This window comes from Aethalodelphis obliquidens, unplaced genomic scaffold (genome assembly GCF_003676395.1).
Source record: "Aethalodelphis obliquidens isolate GAN/ISIS:26980383/991018 unplaced genomic scaffold, ASM367639v1 scaffold13, whole genome shotgun sequence".
NCBI lineage: Eukaryota > Metazoa > Chordata > Mammalia > Artiodactyla > Delphinidae > Aethalodelphis > Aethalodelphis obliquidens.
In genome coordinates, this window is record NW_020837957.1 from 20435615 (window position 1) to 20451997 (window position 16383).

Below are 16383 nucleotides of genomic sequence, written 5' to 3' on the forward strand. Positions count from 1 at the left end.
ACACGCAGGCTCAGCGGCCATGGCTCACGGGCCCAGCCGCTCCGTGGTATGTGGGATTCTCCCGGACCGCGGCACGCACCCGTGTCCCCCGCATCGGCAGGCGGACTCTCAACCACTGCGCCACCAGGGAAGACCCCTAAGATTTTTTTATCATCTCATCTTGCATGTTCATTCTATTACAAACTAGGTATCTTCGAATGGTATTACCAAAATCTTATAAAAACTCTACAACGTGTACATTTTACTATATACAAATTATACTTCAATGAAGTACTGGGGAAAAATACAAAAGAAAAGCCATTTACAATAATCAAAATCAAAAGACAGTAATGTAAATATCTCTTGTACTATCTTTTAGTCAATTCTTGGTAAAACATTCTAAATTACTTAATCCTTGCATAAGTTATAACTGAATATTTCTTTTATAATTTGTAACTTAAAATATAGTTATATGTCTATATAAAACATTTGTTAAAGTTAGGGTGGAGATAATTTTGAGGCACTTCATTTTGTAAAGGTTACATTATGGACTTCTATTGGTCTATTTATCGTATTTTTTCCTAAGAGATTAGCATACATATCAATGAATTGATGTGTTGTATTTTTTCCTAAGAGATTAGCATACATATCAATGAATTGATGTGGAGGAAAAAGCATCTTTTTGTGAAATAAAAATACTAGCGGAGAAAGAGGAAAATGTGCATGTGTAACAACTTGTTTAAACCAATGCCAAGTGTGAGATGCATATGCCCATGCCTCTGGCTTCACTTTTCTCCTTGCCTTGGTCATCTTAGTAGTGCTTCTCAAACTTTTGGTGCTGGAACTCTTTATGCTCTTTCAGTTTTGTTGAGCTTTGTTTTTGTGGGTCATATCTATCAATATTCACCTTATTAGAAAGTAAAACTGATAAATGTTTAAAATACTTATTCATTCATTTAAAAATAACAATAATAAAACCATTACATGTTAACAAAAACATACTGTATTAAAAAGTAACTATAGTTTTCTTAAAAAGGAATGAGTAACATTGTTTTATACTTTTTCAAATTCCTCTAATATCTTTCTTCAAGAAAATAGATTCTCATACCTGTTTCTGCATTCATTTTGATAAGTTCTTCTGGTTGAAATATATGGAAAAAATTGGCCTCACAGAGATATGTAGTTGGAAAAAAGGAGTATTTTAATACCCTTCTCAGGTTATTATAGATATTTGAATTTGATACAACACCCAAACTCAACAAGCGGTAGTTTCTTGGTACCACATGAGGCCAGTAATATTCTAACAACCAAAACCAAATAAAGGAAGCACAACAAAAAGGAAACTACAACCAATATCTCTCCTGAAATTAATAGCAAAAAATATTTAACAATGTTGGCAAATTGAATACTACAATAAGCATGTATATGTATGTGTGTTTGTATATGTGTATGTATGTGTGTGTCATGTATACATGACCAAATGGGATTTATTCCATGTATGCAAGGCTGATTCAATATTAAAAAAATTAATCAATACAATCCACCATATCAATAGGCTAAGGGAAAAATCATATGTCCATATCAATTGTTGCAGAAAAAGCATTTGATGTAATTTGATATCCACTCAGGATAAAAAGTCTCAGTACACTAGGAACAGAGGGGGGAACCACCTCAACCTAATAAAGAACATCTACAAAAAAACATACAGCTAACATCATACTTAATTGTAAAAGACAGAATAATTTTTCTCTAATATTGGGAAGAAGGCAAGGACGTCCACTCTCACCATTCAAATTATTTAGCACAATACTAGAAGTTCTAGCCATTGCAACAAGGCAAGAAAAATAAATTAAAGGCATACAGATTGAAAAGAAATTGTTTCAGTTTGCAAATGACATGACTGTCTACATTAAAAAAAATCAAAGGATCTACAGTCCTAGATCCAAAATGTGAGTTCAATGAGGTTTCAGGATACAAGACCAACACAAAAACCAATTGCATTTCTATATATTGACAGCAAAGAAATGGAAACAAAAAAATTTTAATGCAGTATCATTTACAGTTGCCCCAAAGAATATGAAATACTTAAGTATAAATCTAACAAAACATGTGCAAGATATGTGTAATTAAAATTATGATATTTTGATAAAAGAAATCAAGGGAGACATATATACCTGGAGACACATATCATGTTCACAGATTGGAAGAATCAATATAGTAAAGATGTTAATTCTGGACTTCCCTGGTGGTGCAGTGGTTAAGAATCTGCCTGCCAATGCAGGGGACACGGGTTCAAGCCCTGGTCTGGGAAGACCCCACATACCATGGAGCAACTAAGCCCACGGGCCACAACTACCATGCCCACGTGCCACAACTACTGAAGCCTGCGTGCCTAGAGCCCATGCTCCACAACAAGAGAAGCCACTGCAATGAGAAGCCCTAGCACTGCAACAAAGAGTAGCCCCTGCTTGCCGCAACTAGAGAAAGCCAATGCACAGCAACAAAGACCCAATGCAGCCAAAAATTAATTAATTAATTTTTTAAAAATGTTAATTCTCCCTAAATTAATGTACAGGATTAACATAATTCTTATTAACATATTAGTTAAGTTACAGCAACAAAATTCTACATTAAACAGATTAAAAAATGGATCTTTGAAAAAGAAAAAGTTAATCAAAATTAAGTTTAATTTGTTAAATAATTACACCAGGCATCATAATTGCAAAGTCTCAAAAAATCTCATGGACTTCAAAGAATAAAGAGGAAAATAATAAACAGCAACTTGAAACAATTCTATCAATACATTTTTAAACTGCTAAAAATAATCAGTGCTACACAGGCAATAAAAGCAAAACTACACAACTGAGACTACATTAAACAAAATTTTTGTGTACGTCAAAGAACACAATCAATAGAGTGAAAAGGCAACCTATGGAGTGGGAGAAAATCATTTATCTGATATAAAGAATTCCAACAACTTAACAACAAAAAATCAAATAACCAGATTTAAAAATGGGGAAAGGGGCTTCCTTGGTGGCGCAGTGGTTGAGAGTCCGCCTGCCGATGCAGGGGACATGGGTTCGTGCCCCGGTCCGGGAAGATCCCACATGCCGCGGAGTGTCTGGGCCTGTGAGCCATGGCCGCTGAGCCTGCGTGTCAGGAGCCTGTGCTCCGCAACGGGAGAGGCCACAACAGTGAGAGGCCCGAGTACCACAAAAAAAAACAAAAACAAAAAAACAGTTGTTTGACTGGTTTAGAGTAAAAATGGGGAAAGGACTTGCATAGACATTTCTCCAAAGATGATACAACAATCCCATTTCTAGCTATATATCAAAAAGAACTGAAAGCAGGGTATTGGAGAGATATTTGCACACCTATGTTCATAATGGCACTATTCTCAATAGCAAAGATGTGGAAGCAACCCAAATATACATCAACAGATGAATGGATAAACAAAATGTGGTGTATATACAATGGAATATTACTTGGCTTTAAAAAGGAAGGAAATACTGTCATATGCTACAACATGGATAAAACCTTAGGGCATTTTATTAAGTGAAATAAACCAGTCACAAAAAGACAAATACTGTATGATTCCATTTATATTAAGGTATCTAAACTACTAAAACTCATAGAAACAGAAAGTAGAATGGTGGTTACCAGAGACCTGGGGGAAGGGGAAAGGGGAGTTGTTGTTTAATGGATATAAAATTTCAGATTTGCAAGATGAGAAAGATCTAGGGATCTATTTCACAACAATGTGAATATATTTAACACTACTGAACAATACACTTAAAAATGGTTAACATGGTAAATTTTATGTTATGTGTTTTTATCACGATAAAAAATACAAAACATTAACTGAAAGAAAAAATTGTTGCATTTGTGGAATGCCTACAAAATATCAGAAATCACCCAAATAATTACATAAATCACAGTATTTTTACACTACTCTAGACTCTTTTCTTCCAGAAAACATGAATATCACTTGCATATTACCATAATATGTATAGTTATACCAACGGGAGAAAAACTCTTGGATTACCATTAGGTAATTTTACTTGGAGATCTAAATATCTATATTCATAGGTATTGCTGAGTGTATTTGTTTAATTTTGTTCTCAGTAGAAGCTATACTTCAGGACCTTCACTTCATCCTATATTTATTATTCTGGTTCCTTATGAATTCAAAAACAAAATTCACAGATATGCTTTCAAGCACATTATGGAAGTAAATAGGCCATATTACAACTAATGAAAAATACATTTAACTTTTAATTCCTTAGTCAAGGATGAAAATAGCTCTCAACACATACCCAAGATACATGTTTGTTTGTTTTTGTTTTTGTTTTTTGCGGTACGCGGGCCTCTCACTGTTGTGGTCTCTCCCGTTGCGGAGCACAGGCTCCCGACGCGCAGGCTCAGCAGCCACGGCTCACGGGCCCAGCCGCTCTGTGGTATGTGGGATCTTCCCGGACCGGGGCACGAACCCGTGTCCCCTGTATCGGCAGGCGGACTCTCAACCACTGCGCCACCAGGGAAGCCCCAAGATACATTTTTAAAAGAGAAAATGCCTCCTATCCCAAAATGACAACCTCCTAACATATGTAGCAGCAAACTTTTCTTTCTGCCAGAAATGCCCATTTGGCACTGATTTCTGACAAGTGAAAAAGTTTTCCACATATGTATAGTCCACTTGATTTTAAGAAGCACTGATCCCTCCCTTTAAAACTTTCCTGAAAATTAAAATGTATGTTTTCCTTTAATTTTTGCAGCAAATTCCAGAAATAACTTGTTTAAATTTTCCAAAAATAATGGATTGAAGTATGTGTGTGTTGACTAAGGGTGAAACTGACATGGACTAAAGTAGACATCAGAGATTAGGAAAAAGTATTCAATGGATTTGACGACTTTTTTTTTTTCTCAAATACTGTAAAAGTAGTAAAACCATTAAAACTATCTAATAAATGAATGAAGGTCATCCCCTTGTTTACATATAACAGTAAATAGCGCCTATTGTCAAAATTAGTATAAAAGGGGCAGCTGTAGACCAATTTCTAATCCTATGATGATTCGGCATGCATTTTGCCTGTTTTTTTTTTTTTTCCCCTCTGCCTAGCTCAATTTTTCACATCATTAAAACGGAGGAAGTAATATCTGTCAATCTTTAGGATTCTAGATTGAGAGATGTAAGTAATTAAATACAACATTATCATCTTGGATGTGATCAAACCTACAGCTAAATGAAAATGTCTCCATCTGGTTTCATGTGAACTAAACTGATTGTAGAAAGTGTTCAATTTCTATCTTTCCTCTCCATAGAGTAGCTAGCACATATTTGTTTGGGTAACTGCAGACAGACCGATTCTAAATATAAACTGAGACGTGTGCTAAAATTACTGTCCTGATTTTTCAGCAATCACTATGAATGTCACACATGATTACAGATTTTATTTATTAAATACCTGGAAAAAATATATTTTAAATAATAGCAATGACAAAATTACACATGAAAATCTTCCCATCAAATGCAATGATGCAAATTAAATCCACAGTTCCTAACTTTTCCTACCAATACACCACACATACAACCATTCATATCACAAAGCCAGTCAAACACAGCACTAGAATCACATCAATTAGATTTTACACAAATTTTAAGTGGGCTCTCTTCTCTTACAAAAGAAAGACAGTACTACCTTAAATGAGAAGTATACCTAAACAGCCCTAAAATTCTAATCCAGCAAAGAGCATAGAAATAATCTTGAAGCTGCTGCCTGGATTACTGCTGATCCATCTTCCAAATCCACAAATGCTCACTTTACTTTAAAAAGTCAACTTCACTGCAAATAAGCTCACAGAGGAGGGAGGAGAATTTTTATGAAAACAAGCTACTGCCACCTTGCTGAATTAGATGTGTCACCAGTTCAGACTTTGCAAAGTAGTGGGTAAAAGAGATAGAAATGTTCAAAATAATCTTTTATCAAACATAATGTTCCATTTCACATAGCTACGCAGAACAAAAATAACACAGAAGTTTGGAAGCTCAGGTGCCATAACACAATTTAGAAAAACCAAACAATGTGGACAGTTCAGCATGCCCATTGGACCAAAAATATCATCAATTTCAAAAGAAAGGAGTAATCAGCCCCAGGGGAGACGCAGTGACCACTTGACCACCTAACTCTAAACCTTCAAAGAAGTCAAAGAAACACAGTCCAACTAGTTGCTTACAAGTAAGAAGTGAAAGAAAAAAGAGAAAATTGGATTTATCACTCAACTCCCAGAGCCTAAACAACCCAACACCTTGGCTTTGTCAACTATCATGTATACCATGGGTGGGAACGTGTCAGGTAAATGTCAAATGGGAACTAACGAAACAAAGGTAGTGGAGAATAAATAATAATAATAAATAATTTAAGTTTTTAGCTTTAACTTAACCCTAGGGAAAACTGTTGACTAAGCCCAGTTGAACTTTGACAAATAATGCCTGGGAGGAATGGAAATAGACTTACCACCTTCTAATAGCTTAAGCAAACTGTTTTAAATAGTAGGTCCCAACTAAGCACACGACAAATTCTGCCCAGAATATTACTCAGCCTACCTCAGTGCCCAATTTCCACCAGAAATCATCTGTCAGGTCCTAAAAAGACGGGGCCTATTTTTGGTTTGTAAAGTGATGCTTCAGTTTTCATTGTTTCCTTTCACATCTTCCCAAACTGATGATATATTCCAAGTGCCTGCCTCTCTGCTAACTACTTGTGCCCTCGAGGCACTTTCGTATCCCTAACTCCCCTTCCACTGGTTCTCAGAGACACTTCATGGCCTCCCTGCCTCAGTGGCTCCCTGGCCTCAAATTCCAAGGAGAATGGGGGTGGGATCCAGAGGAAACCCAGGTGAGAGCCTGGGGAAGCAAGGCAGAGGCCTGGCCAATGTACCTGTCCAAGGAGGTAGCGTCATGTAACCCTACAACTGGTGGGACACTGAAGCACACTGTCTCTCCTCAATGAGGGGAATTTCCTCTGGTCGAGAAATACTGGGAACGAGAGGAGGGGACACCCGAATGCCAGCAGGGGATGTTGGAAACCTTAGGCGACTCCCCAGCGGCTGCTGTTCTCAAAGGCCATCTCTGGCAATGTGCACGGTGGAGAGGGCGAGAGTCTTCAACGTCCACCAGACACTCTTGCACCATGTAACCTGGGCTTCTGCTGAGAACTGAAGGAGGTCTGGAATTCCTGCGCTTACCTATGTGGATTCTCCAAATTAGAACGCGATAGTGAGTTCATAAGCCTTGCACTGCTGGGATACTGCAGCTGAGACCTGGGAACCTGATACAGAAGGGTGGAAGAAGTTTGAAAGAGACAGATATTGTGTGGAGGATAGGGGTGGATTCCTGAGGGAAGAGCACGGTAAAGGAGAGAGTTGACGTCCACAAATACAACACCAGGACCAGAAAGTAGTCTATCACACAAGCCCCTTCTCTGGCTACAAACTCTTGCTCACTCTCACCAAACCTGTCCTCCATTATTTACATCTTCTCTCTTCAGTGGCCCCAACTGCCTGCCTTTCTCCCAGTATCCATGATTTAACTAATCTTTCTAATCAAAAGACAAGTTTGCCTGAAACAGTATAATCTGAGGAGTCACAGACAGGAGTGTTATTAATTATTAACATGCAAATATCCTGTACTTAATATGCTAATGCTCCAAAGAATACAGAATCCAGTAGAGTTTTAAAACTTGCATAAAATTTAGTCAAAGTAAGCATCACAAAAAAAACCTGTAACTATGTGTAGTAATGGATGTTAACTAGACTTACTGTGGTGATCATTTTGCAACATATACAAATATTAAATCATTACGTTATATACCCAAAACTAATAAAATGTTATATACCAATTATAGCTCAATTTTTTTAAAAAAAGTCAAACAGGAACTCATACCTTTTAATCCAGAACTTTTATTTCTGAGACTCTATCCTAAGGAACTAATTTCTAAAATTTAGAAAAGAGCTTATGAACAAAGATGTTCATCACAGTGTTATTTATTATACAATGGCTATGTATTTGTATAACAGATTCACTTTGCTGTATACCTGAAACTAACACAACATTGTAAATCAATTATACTGCAATAAAATTTTTTTTAAAAATACAGTGCCAATGAGGAGTGATTAGGAATTTATGGCACATCTACCTCATGGAAACTTATGTAGGCATTTTAAATGTTCACTGTCAAATTGTAATTAAGTGAAAATTACTGTTATAAAATTTAAAGTAAAAATGTATAAAAAGTAATATACACAGCATGATTAAAACTATGTGCGGAAAAAAGAGTGGAAGGAAACACATCAGTATGTTAATAGTGGTTGTCTTCAGTTAGTAAGATTACGGTGATTTTTTTAATATATTCTTAGTTTCCAAATTGTTTGTAATACTATAATGAAAGGGGGAAAGCTTTTAAAAAGGCAAACCTCCTTGGAAGAGGAAAAATCTTACTTGCATAGAAAACTTTCTGGGTTAGTACTTTTAATATCAGTACCCAGGAAATATAACATTTTCTCAAACAGCACTTGGAACAAGGAATATGGAGCAAGACAAGCCAAAGAGAAACTTGGCTTGCTCAGTCACCTATACTAGTTCCCTATGATTACCCAATAAGGAGCAGATTTCACTGCCTGATACGCAGTTCCTCATAATTTGTCATCATGCATCCAAACAGTACATGACCACTTCTCTGCTGAACTTCTTCATCTGGCTTTCTCTTTCCTACTAAAAGCCTTCCCATCTCTCAGAGAGTGATTTAATACACTTCCATCCATGAAGACTTTCCTGATCCTCTTATGGCCCTAGCCATTACTATTTCTCCTTCTTCTTAAGGTGTTCATATGGCACTTAAGTCTGCACTACATTTTTCTGGTATTAAGCCAATTCTACCTATTTGGTTAATCGCTCATATGTAGGTAAATATTTTCCCAGCTAGACTTTTAGTTTCCCCAGCTAGACTTTTAGAATTTAGATGGTCTGCAGATAGTAGTCATTTGACAAACACACACACACACAAAGGGAAGAGAGAGAGAGAATACAGTTCCAAAGCCAAGTTGGTATTATATTCATACTCAGTGATGTTATCTAAATAAAGTGTATTGCATCTGTTTTAAAATGTTCCTACTGACCCTCCAACGCTAGAACATGCACTTTCCTTTTTTTTTAAATAGCAGTGGGATTGTATTTTTGCTTATTCATTTATACCAATTCTGCTGTCTCCTTTGGGATTAAACAGATTGGACCACAAGAGGCCTCACTGAGGTCAGGGTATGGTCTATAGCCATATAAAGAACAAAAGAAATGACCTCCTAGAAATCAAACTTAAGACTCATCTCAAGACCCTACTTCTCTTAACAGCCTTGTCTGAACAACAAATGTAAATTTGTGCCTCCATTTTATCCCTTTAGTCTATCAATATCCTCATCAACTCAAAAAAGAATTCTCCAATGCAAATGGTTAAATACTTTAGAAATGATGGACGAAGATGACTATGATCCTATCTGCCCTCATATACTAGTCCAGTACTTGGAGATAATGAGCATTTGTACTATAGCAACCTGCTTCCTGAAACATCAACAAGAGTTGCATATCTTAAGAGAAAATACATAAATCGTAAATGAAAGCAAATCAAATGGCCAAGCAAGGAACAAAGAAAAACCTAGCATCCATTATTTTTATAGAAAGAGCATACAAGGTCAATATAACTGTTGACTCTGAAGGGCAGGGTAAAAACAAATCAATACAGTCTCCCACTATACAGAGCTACACTTTGCTACAACACATGTTTTGTGTAAGAGTCAATGCTTGTCCAGATTCCACCACTAGCTAGCTGTGTAATCTTGAACCTTCTCTGTATTTCAGTTCCTTCGTCTGTAAAATGGAGCTATCACCTGCTATGCCAAAGCACAAAGCATTCACCATCTATCACTGCCAAAAAAGTGTTGAACAGCTCCTGTTATGACCTAGCTCTCCTATGCAGTGTGGTCAAGATACTACATTTTGGCATATGCTTTCTAAGAAAATAGTATATTTTTTCATATAATTCAAAGAATGCTCCTACTTTTACACTAAAAGAATGATAATTCCATACACAGGAAGTTTACAGGTTGTTGCTGTTGTTTGAGATTACTTCTATGAAAATTAATACTATGTTTAATATGTAATAAATCATATACTTGTACATATAACTTGGACACACTTGGATACACAACTCCTTAATACAGTGGAAGGTTCGTGGGCTTTGGGATCAGGGCATCTCATATCCAAATACCTATGCTGTGACCTTGAGCACGTAATTTAACTTCCCCGCTTTTCACTTTGTACATTTGGTTCTGAGTTGTTGTGATTTAATGAAATTATTTATATATATATATATGTATGTATACATAAAGTGCCTAGGCTCTGAAAGTATTATTTCCTACCTCCCTTAAATCTTTTCCTACTATGTCAAGACCAATCAAACCCACTCTGAATACAAGACAGCTTGGATACAGCATCTTTCTCACACGTTTGCGGGGGATGCAACGCGATGTCAAGTTGCACGAATGATGGCACGAATTGGGCATCCAACCGAGGAAGAAGTAGAAAAAATGACAGGTGTAGAAAAGGGCCCTAGACTTCACTCGCCTGTGCGAAAAAGACACACTGAATACTGCACCGCACACTCACGGAGGTCTGTACCGTGATGTGGGAAAAGGACAGAATCACAGAACAAGCCAGCAGGGAGCCTCCTAGCTCCCCCCACCCGACCTCGCCCGCCGGGGTCGTTCATCTGGAACCCAGAAGCTGAGGAGAGAGCAGCAACTGACCTCGCCGCCCCACCGTCCCCCATTCTGCCCAAATCTCTCAGGGCGCGAATGGTGCTGAATCATTAGCACCAACAGCAGCAGCTCCCCGTGCCGCTGCTCCCGCGGGGGCCAGTGTCCGCGGAGCAGTGACCGTCCGGGGGGGGACCGACACCTCGGGGGCGTGGGGACAGGGAAAGGGGGTCAGGGAGGATCGGGGCAGCAGGTACTCACCGGAGTAAGGAAAACCCAGCCCGGGTCCTCGCCTCCGGGCTGCGGACGGTCCCTCCACGGCTCCCGCGCGCCTCGGCTTCCCACCGCAGCTGCCCCGGGCCCGGCAGCCCGCGCTGAATGTCGGCTGCTCCCCTCCGCCCGCCCACCCACCCACCGCCCGCGGCAGCCACAGCTCTGGGCGCCGGCGCTCGACCCGAAGCAGCTGGAACAGGGGTCGTTGCCAAAGGGGTGGTGGCTACCGACGGGCCAGACCATTCGCGGGCGGCGACCGGGGGTGCGCGACGTGCGCGGCGGAGCGGGAGCGAGGGCGCCGGGGCCGGCGACGGTTGGGAGGAACCAAGGACGAGGGGGCGTCTCAGCACCCCGCCCCTCTCCGGGATGGCTACGGGCGGGAAGGGCCAACCGAGGAGCGACCGCTTTTCCCTACTGACGACTGAGAAGGCGCTTTAGCTTTTCCGGCCCCCCTCCCGGTTTGCTTTGGTCCCGCTCTGGGTTCTTTTAGAAGCCGGCAAACAGAAGACCTAGCAACGCGGGCGCCTGGGCGGTGTCCCCTCCTAAGGAGATGTGAAAGGGCGCTGGCCCGGAGCCCTGCCTCCGTGCCCCTGCTGCTCCAGCGCGGGCCCCCGGGGCGCCAGTCCTGCTGCAGAGCTCACCACTGATGTATTACCACCAAACAGAGCGGGCCGTCTGGAGCACTTGAAGGGACTCTTCAGATCTTTTATCCAAGCATCTCTGTGGAGCAAAAAATAAAAGGGTATTTATCCAAAGCCAGCTTGAAAGTTAGAAAATAAAATCAAGTGGTGCCCCCATCCTGTAGGTGCTTTGTAGTTACGGAGAAGTGAGCGACAGTCTGATATCCGTTTTCCTTTCCTCCGCAAAGGTTGAACCACAGCAGATGGAAAATGTAGATTTAGGAAACCGCTTTAACATATAGATCTATACAAGATGATTAAAGAAATGCACAACTATTTGAGGGTCATTGTGCACCATTTTACAGATAAGTGTCTTGGGAATGGGGAGGGAATCGTGTCTTCATATGAAGTGAACTTTATGTAACTGGAAAGAGACGCCCCACACGTGACATCCCTTAGACTTTAGTGAAAGCACTTTTGTGGTCCCTGCCCCTGACACAACCAGGCTGAAACAAGTTCCTGTCAGACCATGGTGGAGATGGAGACAAGTGTATTGTTCTCCTTATAGAAAGAAAAAAAAAGAACAGAGTTGGCAACTACCTATAAAATATGATTTAAGGGAGACCAAAAAAAGGCCCACCAGATTCTCCTCAATATGAAATTCCACAGTTAAAAGCCGTTTTCTCTGGATTAAGGCTTTGTTCTCTTTTGAGTAAATTAACAAGACTTTTTAACGTAAATTGAGTACCAGCTATGGACCAAACACAGGGCATGAGGGATTTTAGTTTCCCAACCAGGGATCAACCTGTGGCCCCTGCAGTGGAAGCATGAGGTCTTAACCACTGGACTGCCAGGGAAGTCCCCATATAGCTGCTATTTTTAAAAAAGAGAAACTGGCCTCAGAGTTTGTTGTGCTGGGTTCACATATCATAGAATGAGTGGCAGACCAGGCATTGCAACCTGGAGTTTTTGACTAACGCCTTTCCACTAGAATGCCTCTGGGAAACACAGGCTAAGCCTTATCCCACCCATGATTGGCACTTGAACATGAGTTTGTTTATCCTTCCCTTGTGAAAACTAGGTTTCATAGTGGAGAAAGGAACACTTCAGTATCTAAATTGGACGTCACCCTGAGATTAGGAATAAGGATCAGAAAGAAGCTGGACTTCATCCAGAACTAGACTGAAAACATCTATTTCAAAAACGCATGATTAAAGTCATGTGAAGGTGAGGAGGAATTCTTCACTATTTTTTTGTTAATCACTATATGGCATTTTAGACAACACTTAAACAATTGTTACTCTATTACACTTTACGCTATTATTCTTCCAATCCCAGGTAGGAGAAAAAGTTTTTTAATGAGCCTAATGTCATTATATACCTCCTTATATACCTTACTAGAATTTAAAGAAGTTAACAGGGCATTAACAACTTTCATATCACCTTAAAGAAGCTTTCTGAAAATTAAGAAATTAAATTGTTAACCTTATGTTGTGCCATTGTTATGATGTTAACTTTTGTTATAGATGTTCGTACATCAGTACCAGCGCAACAGAAATGCCCTGAGCTCCACGTTGCTGAGAAGCCGGGGCACTAGATCCTCAGTGAAGCCAGGCAGCTGTGACTCAGGGCCAGGATGGCCTCTGCCTCGGAAATGTGTGATTCTTCTCTCCACGCACAGATGTTTCACTTTCAAAGGAGACAACAAAGGAACAGAACTGAGGTAGACAAGATGCCTTTTGAATTAGAATTCTCTGTCTGGTTGACAGAGATATAAGCAAGGAGCATAAGGTCTTTGGTGGGCCACCTGAGACCAAACTGGGATTTAGAACATTATCATCTATAAACCTGATGGACTTGGCGACAGCTCCAGCCATCTGTTCGTATACATTGATGATCTTGGACCATGTGTTTCTGAATAAAGAAGGATGGAGAAATTTTGTGCCAGATGCCTTGGGAAACTGTCGAAAGGAATGGAGGGACTGATGTTGTGCCTGCATTCCCTGCTCTCCCACAGAGTCTTTGAAGGGTTTTAAGCCCTTTGGGGAAATAACTTAGGGCCAGAGACTGAGGAATCATTTTTGCAAATGACTGTGGGATTTCAGATTTAAGAAGTATTACTTTGGGCTCTGGTGACAAAGTATAGCACAGAACTGGAGAGAGGGTCATTCTCTCAACCCAATCTGCCACAGACCTCTGTGTACCTTGTCACCAGTAAGGAAGGGCTCTACCCAGAGAAGGCATATTCTCATAAAGGACACTAGTGCCCAATCCAGGGTCAAGATAACTTGATGAGGAGCACAGACCAGTAGAACAGGAGTGGAATTCTTCCTGAGCATCTGAGAGAAACAACTGAAGATTTCCAGTCCTAAGTGGTGGAGCCCGGGTAGAGGGAGGTGATTGATAAAACTTATTTAGGCAGTGATATTAAGGTGAATTCATTTGTATTCACAAACCAGAATCACCTGGGGATGTTCAAATGATATTACACTTAAAATTATATTAATAAAATGAGAGCTAGAGAGAAAGAAAATACTTAATGCCTTTGATAAAAGTACAGTGTGAGCCACACCATGTTGAAACTTGATTCAAGAATATTAAGTACCTACTATGTGTTGGCCCCATACTAAGGTGTATGGTGACATTAACCTTCCAAGCTACTCTTGCTGAGGACAGTATTTACTAGCGTAATTGAGGCAGGAGATAAATGGGTTCCAGTTGTAGAATTTACAACTAGCCTCCTATTTATACTTCAGATAGAAATAACAACAGGAATAGGATGAATAGCTGGACTTTGTCTCCTGTGAACACTTTAAGATAACAGTAATGGCAGAGGCAGAGAGGGGCTAAGCCCTGCTTGGATAAAAGATAAGGAAGTCACATCTTTCTCATTGTTGGGGTCAGGGAGACGCCCCAAATTACACATGCACAGAAAGTTTCCTCAGGAGAGGGGGCACCAGACCACAATAAGCTTTGCTAACTTCCCAGAGACCCTCAAGTTGAAATCCATCTTGGCTAAAGGACGCACGTGCACATAGGGAGGACCCTGAGACAAATCAGGTACAGGGTCAAAGCAAGACAATTGGCCAGAGGAAAACAAAGACCTGGAAGACTGCCCCCTTATAAATGATCTAAACTTCCCAAAGGTACAACTCTTACTGAGCCCACCCATGTGTCTATCCGCACGTATTCCTCTCTTAATAAGCACTTTACCTGCTTGGCTATTTTCCATCTCTTTGTTGAAATTCTTTCCCAAAGGGGCCGAGACCCAAAGCAGTGCCGCCATCCAGGTTCAATCCCTGGTCGGGGAACGGAGATGCCACTTCAAGTCCCCACAGCCGCGGCCACCCTACAGGTCCCCTGAGATCATTATTTCTGTTTATTTGCTTTTAGCTAACACTTTTTAAATCATTATTATTTTTAAAGTAAGTACTATTATCCTATGAAGCACTATTTTCATCCTCATTTTTTAGATGAAGATACTTAAAGGTTAATTTGTCAAAGGTAACACAGCTGGAAAAAAGCAAAGCCAGGTTTCAAACTCAAACCAATACATGACGTTACTGTCTACATACTTTTACTGCCTCCTGCTACACAGAAAGCAAGTTTCACATCGTATGTTTGTCTACCATGGGAAATCTATTTTCTTTTTTGTAATCGATTTTCAACTCTCATACTTAAAAGGAAATGAATCATTTCTCACAAAGAGGATTTAAATGAGAGTCCTCCCAGTGGAAACACTGTACCCTTTTCTATGGACTGTTTCAGTGGAACATTGGGTAACCGTTAGGTTTCCGTGCTCGGAATAGAAACCCTGAAACAAGAAGTGACCATTGCAGTATAGACTTAGCCAGTGATTTCTACACTTTTGCTACAGATTCTGATTGCAGGAACTCCTGGGTGAGACCCTAGAATCTCTACTTTTATGAAGCACCATAGGTGATTCTAATGCACAACCAAGTTTGACCAGTCCATACAAACAAGAACAGCTTGGGGCTCACAAAAACATCCAGTCTCCTAGACTCGACCCTTAACCCTACCAATTATTGAGAAGGAAATGGGAGACTAGTATTTAAAACCTACTATATATAATTTCACATTTCTTGTACTGAAGTGTATTTATTAAATTGTTTAGAGTCTTTTTCAGTATTGTTTTGATCATTCTGAAAATTCTTCAAAAAGCCTTAAGTTAAAGATTATTATACTCACTCACAATTACTATTATATGTAGATATCTGGAACTTAAGACTCTTTTCAATTATTATATGGTATTTTTCGTGCAAGAAAAAAGAGTCCAATTAGCACAGTGTAAATTTATGCATTAATTTTTGGAGAATTGACATATCTGTAACAATAAGTCATTCCATCCAAGATGATAATGGACTTTTCCATTTGCTTATATTTTGTCATGCATTTCCCAAGAATATTTTCGTAGTTTTGTTCATATATGTTCTGCACCTACTAAACTTACACCAAATTATTTTCTAGCATTTGTCCTTTGAGTAAAATATTCTTCCCATTTCTTTTTTTAGGTGCTTTTGCATGAACAGAGCTAGACTGGTTACTTCTGTAATTTATTTTGTATTCAACACACCAGCTTCTCTTCTAACTTGCTTTTTCATGAGAGTCTTTTGGGTTTTCTAAATAAACAGTCATCATCATCAGGAACTTTATCTCCTTTTCCATTATTTATACTAGTTATTTTACT

At 39.6% G+C, this 16383-nt stretch overlaps 1 protein-coding gene and 1 long non-coding RNA gene across 3 annotated transcripts in view; one reads left to right on the top strand and one right to left on the bottom strand.

Moving 5' to 3' along the window:
* The window catches only part of TTLL7 (tubulin tyrosine ligase like 7), a 149992-nt gene extending 138844 nt beyond the window's left edge, over positions 1-11148 (bottom strand). For both annotated transcript variants that reach the window (XM_027114171.1, XM_027114170.1), the window contains exon 1: positions 11044-11148. The gene's annotated coding sequence lies outside the window, so the exon portion shown is untranslated. The remainder of the gene's footprint in view (positions 1-11043) is intronic.
* Positions 11149-11224: 76 nt separating this feature from the next.
* LOC113624411 (uncharacterized) lies at positions 11225-13612 on the top strand. Its single transcript, XR_003434327.1, has 2 exons — positions 11225-11797; positions 13202-13612. It is a non-coding gene; the product is annotated as an uncharacterized LOC113624411 (long non-coding RNA).
* Positions 13613-16383: the final 2771 nt, after the last annotated feature.